This window comes from Carassius gibelio, chromosome A1, assembly GCF_023724105.1.
Source record: "Carassius gibelio isolate Cgi1373 ecotype wild population from Czech Republic chromosome A1, carGib1.2-hapl.c, whole genome shotgun sequence".
In the NCBI taxonomy this organism is placed as follows: domain Eukaryota; kingdom Metazoa; phylum Chordata; class Actinopteri; order Cypriniformes; family Cyprinidae; genus Carassius; species Carassius gibelio.
In genome coordinates, this window is record NC_068371.1 from 32,811,759 (window position 1) to 32,826,709 (window position 14,951).

Consider the following 14,951-nt stretch of genomic DNA (forward strand, 5'->3'; position numbering starts at 1 on the left):
TTAAAAAAAATCTGTAAGTATTATTATGTTTATTTTAACACTCGCTATACATCTATATATTTATATATATTTTCTCAGAAATGGTATGAAATAGTAACTGTTTCATTGCTTATTTAGTAATATTTATTAATCGTTTATCATAAACACATGTGTCCTTTGCAGAGGAGCGAATCCCATAATGCTCTGCAGCAAAATACGAACAAGATACAACATTATTTTACTGTCATTAATCTACTATTATAGTATTTATTATTATTTTGAATTGGCTTTTATTTTCAGATTTTCAATGTAATTTTAGTTTAAGTTTTGTTGTGCTTTGTAATGTTTAATACTTTTTTTGTATTTCATATTTAGCTTTCATTCATTTCATTTCAGTTAGTCGTCAAAGCAACATTTAGATTTTTCATCATAATAAAGTTTCTTTTATTTTTTTATCATTATTTATTTATTTGTTTGTCTGTTTTTCAGTCGTTTTACATCAAATATGACATTTATGCTTTTTCTCAGAAAATACATTCTCACTTTTTCTTTTTTTACTTTTTATTGTTTATTTAGAAACATTTATTTTATGATAATATTTTAATTTCAAAGAACAAAAGCATGTTTTTAGTTGAAACTAACAACAGCGGATGAATTAAATGAGAGAAATGTTGAATCTTAATCTGAAAGCCAGAAACAAACCCTTGCTAACCTCAGATATCCGCCGTCGAAGGTGACTAGCAGCCCTTCTCTCCAGTAGATGGTCTGACTGATCACCGTACTGTGGTTCCTCGGGCTCTTCGTGACCCTCTTGGTCTCCAATGCCTGTTACGAAAAATCACAAAGACATTTTACAGTCATGGAAATCAGTCGACTGAAACACGGCCTCAACGACACTTTCACCTGAGGACTCGTGTAAGGAATCATTAAGAAACACAGATGCAAGCAGCATCTACATGGTTAAACCTCCAATGGGATACTGAATGACTCACTGAGCAGATTTGATTGGTTTATAACTTTTTACCAGTAGGTGGCACTACACATGTGCATGACATTCTCAAGAAAGAGTGTGTGTCAATAGACAAAAGCTCTGCAGAGATAATGACTCACTTCCTGTTTGGTGTCTCCACCAGCAAAACTGTTAAGGCTTTTCTGGAGAATAAAATCCAGTAACTCAATCTGTGTGCTTTTGTCTTTGTCTGTGTGTGACCTGAACCAATTTTGGTGAACATTCAACAAACACTGTAAGAGGAAAAGCGAGGACAAAAAAATAAATAAAAATATATGCAAAACCGGTATAATAATAATTTAATATTTACAGTCATACTATACATAAAATACACAAAGTTGTATAAATAAAATAATACATTATTTCTTAAATACTTGCTTTTTAATTTTACAGAAACATATAACAAATCTTGTTTATTTTTATTTAAAAACAACAGTAATATAATTAATACAATGTAATATTATATTATAATACATATTGTATTATATTTTTTATTTTATAATATATCTTATTTTGTACAATAAATATAATATAATGTAAAATAATATTATGATTATAGTCATAGTCGATTAATAACATTTTGCTTAATAGTTTTAACAACAATAATACTGATAATATAATATAGAATCGTCATAGTTATACTATAAACAAAACTATCATAGTTATTCTATTTTTCTTAAATATATTTTTATTTTATAGATATATATTTTTAAATATAATATTTTGTAAAAAACAAAAAACAAACAAATAAATAAATAAATAAATATCAGCAAAATGGCAATAATATTTTTTTCTGTGCATTAGCCTAATTTTGCCACAGGGCTATTTGGGGGAGATGAGACTGCGAAAGCATGCAAAGCGTCTTAAGATGAGGTTTCATTGGCTGCTGAAGCATGGTCAGCGTGTGTCTCTAATTCTCTGTTTGCAATGACTGCAGTTCTGACTTTAGCTGGTCATCTCAGGATGTGTGATTACCTGCACGTCCATCTGCTTCAAACTGATTAGCATCCTGGCTATAAAGCGCTCCCAGAATCCCGCAGGAACAAAGCTCATCTTGAAATGCAGCTGGATGGAGTTGTTGCTCTGCTGCCGAAAGCCGATGTCCAGGGCAGGTTTGGGGGGCAAAGGTGCGGCAACAGATAACTATGAAGAGAAGAAAGAATTTCCCAAACTCCATACATATGAAGAATATGTTATGCATACGATGCATGTTACTAAAACAGTATTATTACATATTAAAACATTCACTATAAAAATATGCATTTGCAGAAAAATAAGTAAATATACATTTCATATGGGTTAAAATATATATTAAAAGTTAAGAAGAATAGAAATAGAAATGCAAAACAAAAAAATAAAATATTATTACTATATATTATAACATTAATAAATTAATTAATTAAATTAAAACTCAATACTTAATTTAGTTCATAATATGCATTAACGTTAAGAATACAACACAAAACCAGTCTCAAGTGTAAATTTTTTTTCTTTCGAAATTGAGATTAATACATAATCTGAAGCTGAATAAATAAGCTTTCCATTGATGTATGGTTTATTTAAAAGGGGAATATTTGGCCGAGATACAACTATTTGGAAATCTGGAATCTGAAAGGGTGCAAAAAAATCGAAATATTGAGAAAATCACTTTTAAAGTTGTTCAAATTAATTTTTTAGCCATGCATATTACTAATCAAAAACTAAGTTTTGATATATTTACAGTAGGAAATTTACAAAATATCTTCCTGGAACATGATCTTTACTTAATATCAAAATGATTTTTGGCATAAAAACAATGTATTTTTAGCTATTGCTACAAATATACCCCAGGGTCACATGTACATCACGTATATATAAATTGTATGTATATTCATTAAGAAGTCAACTACAGGAATCCATCGGAGGAACTGTCAATTAAATAACAACATGGGGTTTTTGACACAATGTCAAAACATTATTACAAGGAAATATGTGACCCTTGACCACAAAACCAGTCACAAGGGTCATTTTATTTATTAAGATGAATACATCATGAATAAATAAGCTTTCCAATGATGTATGGTCTGTTAGGATAATATTTGGATGAGATACAACTATTTGAAAATCTGGAAAATGAGGGTGCATAAAAATCGAAATATTGAGAAAATCGCCATTAATTCTTAGCAATGCATATTAAAAATCAAAAGTTAGGTTTTATCTTCCTGGAACATGATCTTTACTTAATATCTTAATGATTTTTGGCATAAACTAAAAATCTATAATCTTTGACCCATACAATGTTTTTTTTTTTGGGCTGTTGCTACAAATATCCCCCAGAGACGTAAGACTGTGCTCCAGGGACACTTAGATTATTAAAATGACATCTTGTTATTATGACATAACTGAGTGGGAAAATAATATATGTTGCACCAGTGTGCCACTGTAAGAAATAAACCCCAGATGCACAGATATAGAAAACTAGAATAATAATAATTACATAACTAATGTGCCGGGCAATTCTTATATTTCTTATTATGTATATAAAGATTTTGTCATGCTCACAATTTACTAATTGAAATAGGAATTAAAACATGAACATATAGAACAGCTTTTTATTTCAGCTATTTTCTCATTTTAATTTGGTTTGATGTACTAAAATAACTCAAATGAAATTGAAAGAAACATTAAAAGCTATATAGACATAATGAAAACAAAACTACTAAAAATGACACACACACACACACGCGCGCACACACACACACACACACACACACAAATCACTTACAATTTAAGACAAAAAAATATTAAAAAATCATAACTGATTCAAAATATGAATAAAAAACAGAATTGGAAAAATATGAACTGTTTAATAGTTGCTTAAATGGTGTCAATAAAATAAAATAAATCTAATTAAATAAAAATGCAATGCATATAAATACTTTTACTTAAGTAATGAAAAGAAACATAAATATGTACTTTAAAGAATAATAATATTTTTTTAAACATATTGACGTATAATAAAACATATAATGATATATTTTAAAACATTAGTTTTTGAAATTATTTATAGAAGCTGCACTACTTCTCTGACCATTGAATAAATGAATAAATAAATATATGTTAGTTAATTAAGAACAGAAATATAAAAATATGCATCTTAAAAATAACCATATATTTTTTTCAATATTTAATAAACATAAACAAATATGAATTGATAGCATTTCTGAATAGACATGAATTTTTCTTTGTGCATTACCCGTCTGCAGATCCTGCTAATCTTTGCTATCACTGGCCGGACTCTGCTCAATGATGTGCTCCAGTTCAGAGTCCGTCAGGTACTGGACCTCGTCGGCTTCGTCTCTCCTCACACGTTCTGCTTTTATGGCCTCCTGCAGGGTCAGCTAAATCTTTGTGAGGAGGTCATTTCCAGATTTGATCCATATCAAAGCATCAACACAGTTCTTCCAGAAAGTTGGAGACAACATCCGTCTGAAAAAGAGCTGAAGCTGTGGATGATTGTGTTGAACAGAGGAAGAAGAGAACAAACTGGAGCCACAGCAGTGTCAGCAGGATCCAAGCACTGCAGAGAAGATTGGGACATGTGTTTTTACACCATCCACAACTACAGCATATTCTTTAGGACATTTAGACAACTATTCACAACAAGTGAACACAACACCTTCTTGCTCAAAAGGTGCCTCACCAAAACCAGATTTTCATCTAGATTTAGATACAATATGCTTATTATTCCATATAAAACATCTGTTCGCTGAGAAATTATGTTTCTAAATTAAACTCCAGGAGAGAAGCGTTTGTTTGTGAAAACTGGAAAACTTTATCAGAAGTTTAGAAATGTTGTAGTTACAAAACAGAAGAAAATGAAGACGTCCAACCTGAGCAGAAATACAATGAGGAATAATCTTCATAAACTAGTTGTTGTTCTGTTTTAATCGTTTGATCCAGTTTACTTTAAAAGTATTATTAAGAGAGCTAAAGTCCAAGAAGTTCAATCCTCCATTTTCAGTTGATTTCTTCATATAATGGGTTTTATTTCTCCATAAAAGACTGAAAAGCATATTGTCAGCAGTCTTGTAAATACTATTGTTGACTGCTGGAGAAAGAGCTGTATATGTGAGTCTTGAGATGTCCTCAAAGAGAAGTCTCTTAGTAAACACTGATTCAATTTGTTCTTCATCTTATCAATAACAGAGCAAATATTGAGCTCACATCTTCTCTCTTCATCCTTTACAATCTTTAGACCTAAATATGAGATTTCAGTTTTTATAGGGACACCACAGATAGATGGTGAATCACACAGCTTCAGAGACATTAATTCACACTTATTAATATTGAACTGAAGAGCTGAAGCTTTAGAGGAGATCTGAATAATATGAAGAACATCTTTTAAACAGAGAGTGGTGTGATGTGCTGATTGGCTGATGGTGATGATGTCATCTCAGCTGTGATTCCTCTTAAAGTCTTTGTTTAACAGAATCAGACAGTAGTTGTGAACAGAGGAAGAACAGTGTGTGTTTTTTGGTTTAGGTGTGAAGGTCATGAAGTCTTGTGTGAGGATGGGTGGAAGCTTTTCACAATCTATACTCTGAGAAAAACGTTGAAGAGAAACGGAGCAAGTTCTTCAGAAACAGATTGATAGAATTCAGAAGTTTATCCATCCACATCAGGGATTTATTTCACTTCAGTTCCTTAATAGCATGTAAGACTTCCTCTATACACAGAGAATTATCACACAGATGCTTTCTGTCTTCACTTCTAGATTTAGTTTTATTAAGACTATCTCAGAAATCATTAGTATCTTTTTCATTAAATCTAGATTCATAAAGAGAGCGATAGAAGGATGAACAATAACCAGCAATAGATCTCGGCTCATGTGTTAATATACCATTAATATTCAAATCTGAAACTCTGTTTTTAAATCACTTTTTTCTAATTGAAGAAAATAATCTGAATTGTGTTCCCCTTCTCCATCATCTCTGTCTGGATCTGATGAAGGCCCTCGGCTCTCATTTATTAATATCATCGAAGTGCTTTTGAAGAGAATTAGTTCAATGTTTTCATCGTCAGAGAAAATAGAGTGAGATCTTTGAGTGAGACTGTCATCTTTTAAATCATATTTTCTTCTTCATATTTCCTGGCACTGACTAATACACTAACATCATTTATTACAAATGTCCCAGTTTCAAACGTCAGTAATTCCCAGTTATTACAATAATCATAACTCAGATGAGCTAAATTCAGATAATGTTCAATCAAGCTGTGAATGGTCATCTGAACAGATTGGGTGTCCAGAACTGAATGATTAAGTTTCCACACGGATGGTCGGATGATGCTGTGAGATTGCTACAGAGTTCTGGGATTACCTGTTGAGTTTTTCATGTGCATCATTAACGATTGTAAGAGTTGTGTATTTGTTATTCATCTTAATATTGTGATCTTATATGTCATCATATTTAATATTTAAGTATTTCTTCAGCTAAGCTTTATTGCTGTACTTTGAGATCTAGTATACACACTTACAAACAGTTCTAGTGCACATGTAAACAAATATGCACAGAACTACCAAGTTACATATTTACATTATTTTTACTGTTACACTGCAATCTGTACAAATAAAGCAAATGTATCACTTATCAGCTAATCTACAGCTTCATGCCGTTCTTCAGTTATCAGTTGATGTAGTATCAGGGTTGAAGTTAAAATACGCTCAGTCTACTGTAAATCCATGGCTTTATCAGATCTGGTCTCGAGGAGGATGAGCAGAATTCTGCCTCTTTCTTTAGGTTGGAAAGGCAGCAGGTTAAAAATTATATTCAGCAACTATACACTGATAGGAAAATAACTAATGATATTAAGATAATTGCAGATTTTTGTGCTTTAATGAGCGTCTCACCTGGTCCAGATGAGACAGTAAATGGCAGGTGGAGTGATGGAGCGTCTCATCCGTGTCTCTCGATCATTTCCAGGATGATGCTATGGTCTTCTCCATCCTCACAACACACACCAGTCTGCAGACATTCAGATCCTGCAAAAATACACAAACACAATACAAAAGTAATTTTAACAGCATAATGTCATCTGATCTCAGTATCAGACAAATAACAAAATGATCTTACTTTATCCTTTTTTTCAGGTTTTCCCTTTTTTCACAAATGTCACCTTTCCTTGCAGGTCCTGCTCCATCACAAAAGATCTGCAGCAAATGCACAGAAATCAAGAATCAGAAAAGTGCTGTAATAGTGGTTTAAAATTAAACTGAAGATTTAAAATGATATATTGATGACTGTAGTGTTCTCACTGAGAGTCTTGATGGCAGTATTCCTCCATCAGTGTCTCTGCAGCAGATAAACACACTTGTGTCTCATCTGTCCCTGTAACATCCAGACAAGAGTCCGTCTCCTCTGTCATTTATCTCTGATATACTGCATCTACATGTGGAGCTAGTCACTGATGATAGAAAAGAAACAGTGGACTTCACATGAGCCTTTCTTCATAGATCTTTAGAAAACAGGAAGGAGGAAGTGATGTCATCACTCTGATTTTTGTTTCAAAATAACAGATTTTTGTTAAACGGTAACTCCAGTGACAACTCCAGCAGACCACTGTTTTCATTATATATATATATTCAGCATTTTGTTTTATTATGCCATTTATATCATATATTTGATAGTTATGAATACATTATTGTATTTTAAATGGTAGAAAAACAGTTTTTGAAAACAGCACTTTCCCTCTGTACACGGCTGTAGTACGAGCAGTTTTGTGCTGTTCAGAATTCTTTATAATTAATTAACAAACATTGCCACATGGATGGCGCAAGAAGGTCTAATTGTTCAAATAACATTGCAGTGTTGAGTACTCGAGACTCGGACTCGGTCTTGGACTCGGTCTCGAGACCGTATTTTAATGGTCTCGGTCTTGTCATGGACTCGTGTGCATTTTGACTCGGTATTGACTCGGACTCGAACATATTAGGAATCGGACTTATGCCCGAGTCCACTCGAGTCCCAATCAAAATATTTCATGATTATTACTGTATGTTAATGTTTATTTACATTGATGTATGAATGACACATCCAATGACTGGTGATTTTCTTTTGACGTGAGACGTTGGACCAGCGACACACCGGATGTGTGGCGCAAGCGTCTCAGCTGCGTGGCGTGTCTGTTTTTAATTCGGCTCCCATGTTAACAGGTTAGATCTTGCAGACTGCCTGCGTGAGACGCGCGGAAAACCCGTGCATGCTAGAAATAGAACCGACGCCTATTTTTCACGCGACACGTGTGCTGGAAGCGTTTCCAGGCAAAATATACTAGGAAAATATGTTTATATGTAATTTTGTACACAAATACATATTAATTCATGACATTTTGATATTTGAAAGTCTATACCCAGATAGCAATGAGTCGGCGGACCGCCGGCGGCGCTCCGGCGGCAGTAGAAGCGTCAGAATAGCGTAATCGCAAACACGTTTGACGGTGCACCGCCGGCGGCAGCCGCTTTTTAGAAGCGGCAGCCGCCTTCCTACCGCCTTCGTTCCGCGGGCCAACCGCCGTCCCGCCGCCGTTATATCAAAGGCGACCCTTCCGCGGCCCGTCGGAGGCAAACGCTATTTTCGAGCGATCGGTCGCCGCTTGCTTATTTATTTATTTATATATATATTATATATTATATATATATATATTATGCAGTTTATCAAGAATAATGATTGATCAAACCAGACAAATTTCCATTTGACGTTTTAATTCCACATTTCAAAGTACAGTAACTGTCATTGAAACATGATGTCAGATCCCTGAAATATAAATAACAGAAAAAAAGAGAAAAAAAAAATAATAATAATAATAATAATAATATGGGATTTAATTCACATATAGGCTATTATGATTTTATAATCGCTTCAGATGTGAAAAGTAGTTAAAATGCTGTCAGTTCCACTTCCATTCTAACTCCCAACATGCTAAACATAGCCTTGGCTGCTGGTCGATTTTAGTAGAAATCCTTGTATTTCAAAGCGGCTTGCCGCCAGCCGGCCGCGGTCCATTAGACGGAGGCAACCGCCAAAGAAAATGAAGCAGTCGGCCCGCCGGCTTTTCGCCGGCGGCATCTCGCAAGAAATGGGAGTGACGTATTCGGCGGCAAACGTTTCATCCCCGCCAGCGGGACGCACCTATAGCCGACAGCTTAGGGCCGGCGGCAAAAAGAAGCCGTGCGGATATTTTTTGCTAGCTGGGTAGGTTGACATAAATTTAGATATAAATGTAATTTAAAAAATAAATTAATAATGATCGATTGTCAAATATTGCACCTGTCAAACATACTCTATTTTGCCGTCAATACTGTTGACGGAGTCTTATCAGTAGGTGTGTAAAAAAATAAAAAAAATAAATTTGATATTGTTGTCATGAAGACAAGAGCCTGGTTTTTCGGCGGCCTCCCTCTATGTCACCTATAGCAGAAGCAGCGCGCCAAGCGCCGAGTCGTCAGGCACGCTTCTGGTGTGTAAAGACACAGAAAACGCGAAGCAGCCACCACGCTTCTAGCACGCAGCAGAGACGCCACGCAGCCAGTGTGTCACCCAGTGCTGCCAACTTCTTTCAATGGAAAGTAGTTAAACCCTGCCTGAAAAGTCGCTAAATGTCGCTAGATGACGTCATATGCTAATTAGCATATTCATGACGTAAGTGCGTCATATTATCTCGCCCTTTCTATGCTCATGTACTGCGTTTTAAGGCAGCCAAAATTCTCAATAAAAGTTCTTTATTATTATATTTTAATGTTTTTGTTGTCCGACAACGGAATTAATATTATAATGACTGAAACGCGGTCCATTAAGAATACATAACCAGCTCTCAAAGATGTTAATCTCTGCACTAAAATCCTATTCACGACATTGTCTAATTAAATCACATACACATAAGATTAAGATAATGATTGTACTGTGATTTCGGCTATACTTGTATGTAAAATAGAGTTAGAAGCAACAGAATATATTTTTTTAACAAAGTGCTGCTCCTTTCTGCCCACTGTACATAGCAGAAGCAGATGCAGAGAGAGAGAGGGGCGTGTGCGCACGCTGGGAGAGAGAGAGAGAGAGAGAGAGCTCGTGCGGCAGTACCGGAGAGTCTCAGAGACTAAATAAGCTCTGTCAAAAAAAGTCGCCAGATTTGTCGCTAGTCGCTTTTTTGGAAAAAAGTCGCTATGGGGGTCTGAAAAGTCGCTAAATCTAGCGACAAAGTCGCTAAGTTGGCAACACTGGTGTCACCGGCCTTAAGTTACCCTCCTGCCATCCGCCTGTAGTGATCCCGCTTTCCAGAAAGCCACATTGCTACATTATTTCTCTCAACTGTGTTATTTTTACAAAGTAGGACAAAATTGGTCACAGAAAAAAAAACAAATATTGTTTAATTAAATTATATAATGAATACAGACACAGACTGACCGTCTTAACACTAAACATCTCCCCCTCAAAAAAATAATGTCTGACAGAATGCATTGAACTTATATGGCATTTGATCCAGCTTTCTTCCCCTGGCACATACTCACTTTTGGATGAAATTTTCCTGGACAGTCAGTCGGCTCTTGTGTGTATGCCCTCCGTAACTAAAAAAAAACTTGGACTAGTGTGTATTTTACCCTGCATTAAAACGCACCATCCAGGGAAATTAGCATTAGATTATCCGTTGCTGTTACAGAAAGTAATAAAATGGTAACTGTTTTCAGTCCCCGCTTCCTCTGCACCAGTAGAGAGAGTTTTTAGTCAGGGTGGATTGATCATGAGACCACATCGTGCTTGGTTGGGTAGCAGGATGGTCTCCTCACTTATTTTTTTGAAAAGTAATTATGCCCATCTGTAATCTTCACAACATCTAAAGTGCACATAATCCAAGACATTTTCAGGATATTAGCAGTCATTAGTTAAGCTTCAAGGTTAAAAGTTATGTAAAAGCTGTTACAGTTGAACATTTACAAGTATAGTGGTACAGTAATGTTACTTGTACTAGAAGTGTTATGTAGAATTACAATATAGAGTCGTACAGTAATATTATGTGTACTAGAAAGGTTATATGGATGTGTATAGTGGTACAACGATGTTATGTGAAAATGAGCACTTAATATTGACAAGTAACACTTCATAATACTAATAAAATTACCTTTACACCACATACTATGTGGCCCTTTTAACCTTTATTGTTTCCACCAAACATTTGACATACTCTTGAAGATTTCTTTAGGTCTTGTCTCAGACCCAATCTCTCTGGTCTCAGTCTTGACTCGGACTCGACCCTTTCTGGACTCGATCTGGACTTGGACTCGAATGAGCTGGTCTCGACTACAACACTGTAACATTGTTTTATTTTAAAATATTAAAAACTGTAACAATGAGTTTTTCAATTGTAAATTTTCTGTAAAGGCTTGGGACAGAGAAATGGATGTTTCTGGAGAATGACCCATGGATGGTTAGTTATGCATTATACAATGTGTTTTTATGTAGATCACAGATAGGGGTTAGTTTAAGCCAGGATTCAGCCATAGTTCAATCAGGACATTTAAGTAGCTTCAAATAATGAGTCAGTTTAAGCTCCTACAGCCCAGACCTGTATTTTAGTTTGGGACTAGTCCTGTCTGTGAAACCAGGAGATAGCCTCTTTACTCCTTTATCTTATATATTGTTTTCTAATATTCTCTCCGTTGTCTCTCCACACAAGCGTCCTTCTCGACTACAACATCTCGTTCTGACATCTCGCGTGGTTCTGTGAGATGTGGGCAGCTTCATGTTATTTCTCTCTCTTGCAGTCTGGAGAGGAGGAGCTCCTTTGTGTTAAAACCGAAAGTAAACTGGAGAGTAAAGGCGTATTCTGAAGAGTTAAACTCCTTCTGTTCAGATCTCAGAGTTGACGGTAAGTTGAGTTGTAATATCACACATATACACTTCTAATATCATGTATTATTGTAGAATGTCGCTCTCGTGTTAAACTCTTCACACTTTAACGGAGATTTGAGGGAGTTGTTGTGACGCAGTTTAAAATGATGGAGATGTAACCGAGCGCAGTGACGAGCTCATCTTTCTGCGCTAGACTTTAGTTTAAGACTGTTTCTCAGTTCAGAGATCGTAAAGAACAGACTTGTGTTCTCGAGGAGAGAGATGTTGAAAGAAGAACTCAGAAGAACAGAGAACACAGAACACGTCTTTCTGAGATCTGATCTTGACACACCCAGAGCACGACACGGCCTTCTAAAGTACAGCTTTATTCTTCCTGTTTAACATTTATCAGACTGCTATATTGATTCTGTAAACCCTGTACAATGTGTTTTTCTTAGCGCAGGAGTAGCGTATGGTTTGAATATTCATGATCATGCCTTCTACTTTTTATTACTGTGAATGTGCAGCTAAGAGAAAGGAATGAGGACATTAGCCGTGTTTCCGCCGCAGGAACTTTATCCAGGAACTAGGGACTCTGTGCTGGGACTCGGTGTGTTTCCACCACAGGAACCAGGAACTAAATAAATCACCCTCAGAAAGTCTTTTAGAAAGTTTTTAAATTGCCTGACAAACATCCAAAATACCAAATAAAATACAGAGAAAAACACTTCTTAATTCAAAGAAATCCAAATAGCAGCATAACAAAAAATACAGAGATAAACAAACAGGAAAAGTAAGAAAGAAAATAACTAAATAAATAAATACAAACATAAATACTACTACAAAGGACTTAATCATCAAAAAAAAAAAAAAAAAAAAACCTTCAAAAGGCTACATAGTTTAAGGGCTTTTTTGTGATACATGTGCTTTAGGGAAATGAAGAAGACCATTAAATCTTGCTGGAAAAGTAAAAAAAGGTTTATTAAAGAATCAAGATTTATGAATTAATTGGCCAAAATCACAGTATTATTAATAAAAAATTCAACATCACAATTTCGACAAAAGGACAAATATTTTACAGTTCTGAAATCAAAGTCAGGTATTACATACTTCAAATATAAATGTAAAAAGGTCATCCCAGAATTATTCTGACAATTTGCATAAATAAAACAAATGTTCCGATGTCTCTGTCTGCTCCACAAAAGGTGCATTCATTACAATCCAAATTAAACCTGTGTCTGAGAAACTCATTACAGGGATAAATAAAAATTATTTTAAACTGAACTTCTTTTTGCTTTTGGTAAAAGTGGAAAAGAGAGAAATCTTGTTCTAATTTGAACCAATTTATCTTCAGGAAAATCAAAAACAAGTAGTCTCTTCTTTACTTTAATTAATTTACATTATAATAATACCTGACTGTGAAAAGATGATCATTTACACTTTAACTTTGATGGCTCAAAATCACATCTTAAGAGGAAATCAGTGCCCCCAAAAGAATAAACCCAACTGAATGTTTAAGGAAGGCTTGGAGCCTCCTCAGTTTAAGAGGATCATTCATCACATCCAAATCAATCTCGTTCAACCCTCCCTCACTGATCGCTTCACTGCATCTGATTTTCTGATATAGTTCTGCTGGTTTTTCCAAATAAATTTATACTGAATTTGATTAACTAAAAAATCAACCTGGAAAGTGCTTCTGACTTCTGATGAGAATACTGTCAAATATAGAGATATTCATTTGAACCCACATACTGTATTTAAAATACTTTTTTCATGTTATCAGTCAAATGACTTTTTTTCTCTAATTTTAGGGTCTTTAGTAATAACAATTCCTAAATATTTCACCTCATTTTTAATGTAATGTTGGTCAATTGAGATTCAGCATGATTATGAAGAGCCATCAGCTCACACTTCTTTAATTCAGTTGCACACCAGAAGCTTAACCATAACCAGATTAAGTTTCACTCATAACTTGACTCAATCTAAATTTTAACCCATTAGCAATTGCAGAAGTAGGAGTTTTCTAATCAACATTAAGTAAAGTAATCGGTCTCAGATTCTCAATAATTATTTTATCTTTGTTTGATTTAGGAATGAGAATAATTAACTAGGGATGCACCGGTTGACCGGCCATAAATGGGAACCGGCCGGTTTTTGCTTAAAATACGCGGTTTTTGGTCTTTTTTCCGGCTGATTTTTCCGGATGTTCGCTCGCGTGCACAGACTACATTGTAATCGTTCGCTTTGTCATTTGTGTGGAAGAGTATTTCGAAATCTGCACTGGAAATGCAGAGCTTCATGTGTGAGGCACAGATAGCAGGAAGCGATCAGCCGTTGGTGTACTGCCGCACAAATAAGAGTCTTTCCTGCGCACTGAAGCTGCGCGAGCGTATACTGTACCGGTCCGAGCCCTGAACACGAGTAGACCGTGAAGAGATGTTCAGCTCAACTTCTCACGTGTTGGATGAGAAACCAAACGGACTAAACTGTGACAAAACTGAAATGTTTTTTTTTATTTTTTTTTTATTAGAACTTGCATACACGTTTGAAAAGCCAGAAATAAACGTCAGTTCTGCATTAGGATGATTATTTTTTAATTTTACCTTAACATTACATAGACTTAATTTAATTAAAAAATCACCTGTTGTAGTACACTGAAAAAAAGTGTTCCATTCATCCAATTAAAACATTTTAGGGTAATGATTCACATCTATATTTCTTTTTAACTTGAGACAATAGTTATTTATTTTTCACTGGCTCAAGTAAAAAATATAGATGTGAATCATTCAATAGCCAAAAGCAAGTTTGGTCTATTAAATACCAAATATCTTGTTTATGCACACTTTCCTCCTTTCTTGTTTGTTGCTTAAAAGATAAAAAAAAATCGGAAATCGGTATCGGAATCGGCCATGAAAAATCATGATCAGTGCATCCCTATAATTAACCCCTGTCTCATAGTTGGAAGGAAAGAATTAGAAACAAAACACTCCTTTAAAGCTTGAAATAACAACACTTTTATATCCTCCCAGAAAAAATGTCTAAAAATGAGTGGTCAACCCGTCCTGACCAGGAGATTTCCCCAAATGCACTTTATTAATAAC

The 14,951-nt window shown here is 34.9% G+C and overlaps 1 long non-coding RNA gene across 1 annotated transcript; it reads left to right on the forward strand.

The window, feature by feature from the left end:
- Positions 1 to 11,584: 11,584 nt before the first annotated feature.
- Positions 11,585 to 13,528, forward strand: LOC127939246 (uncharacterized). The gene is made up of 2 exons (XR_008148931.1): positions 11,585 to 11,887; positions 12,126 to 13,528. It is a non-coding gene; the product is annotated as an uncharacterized LOC127939246 (long non-coding RNA).
- The last annotated feature ends 1,423 nt before the right edge of the window (positions 13,529 to 14,951 follow it).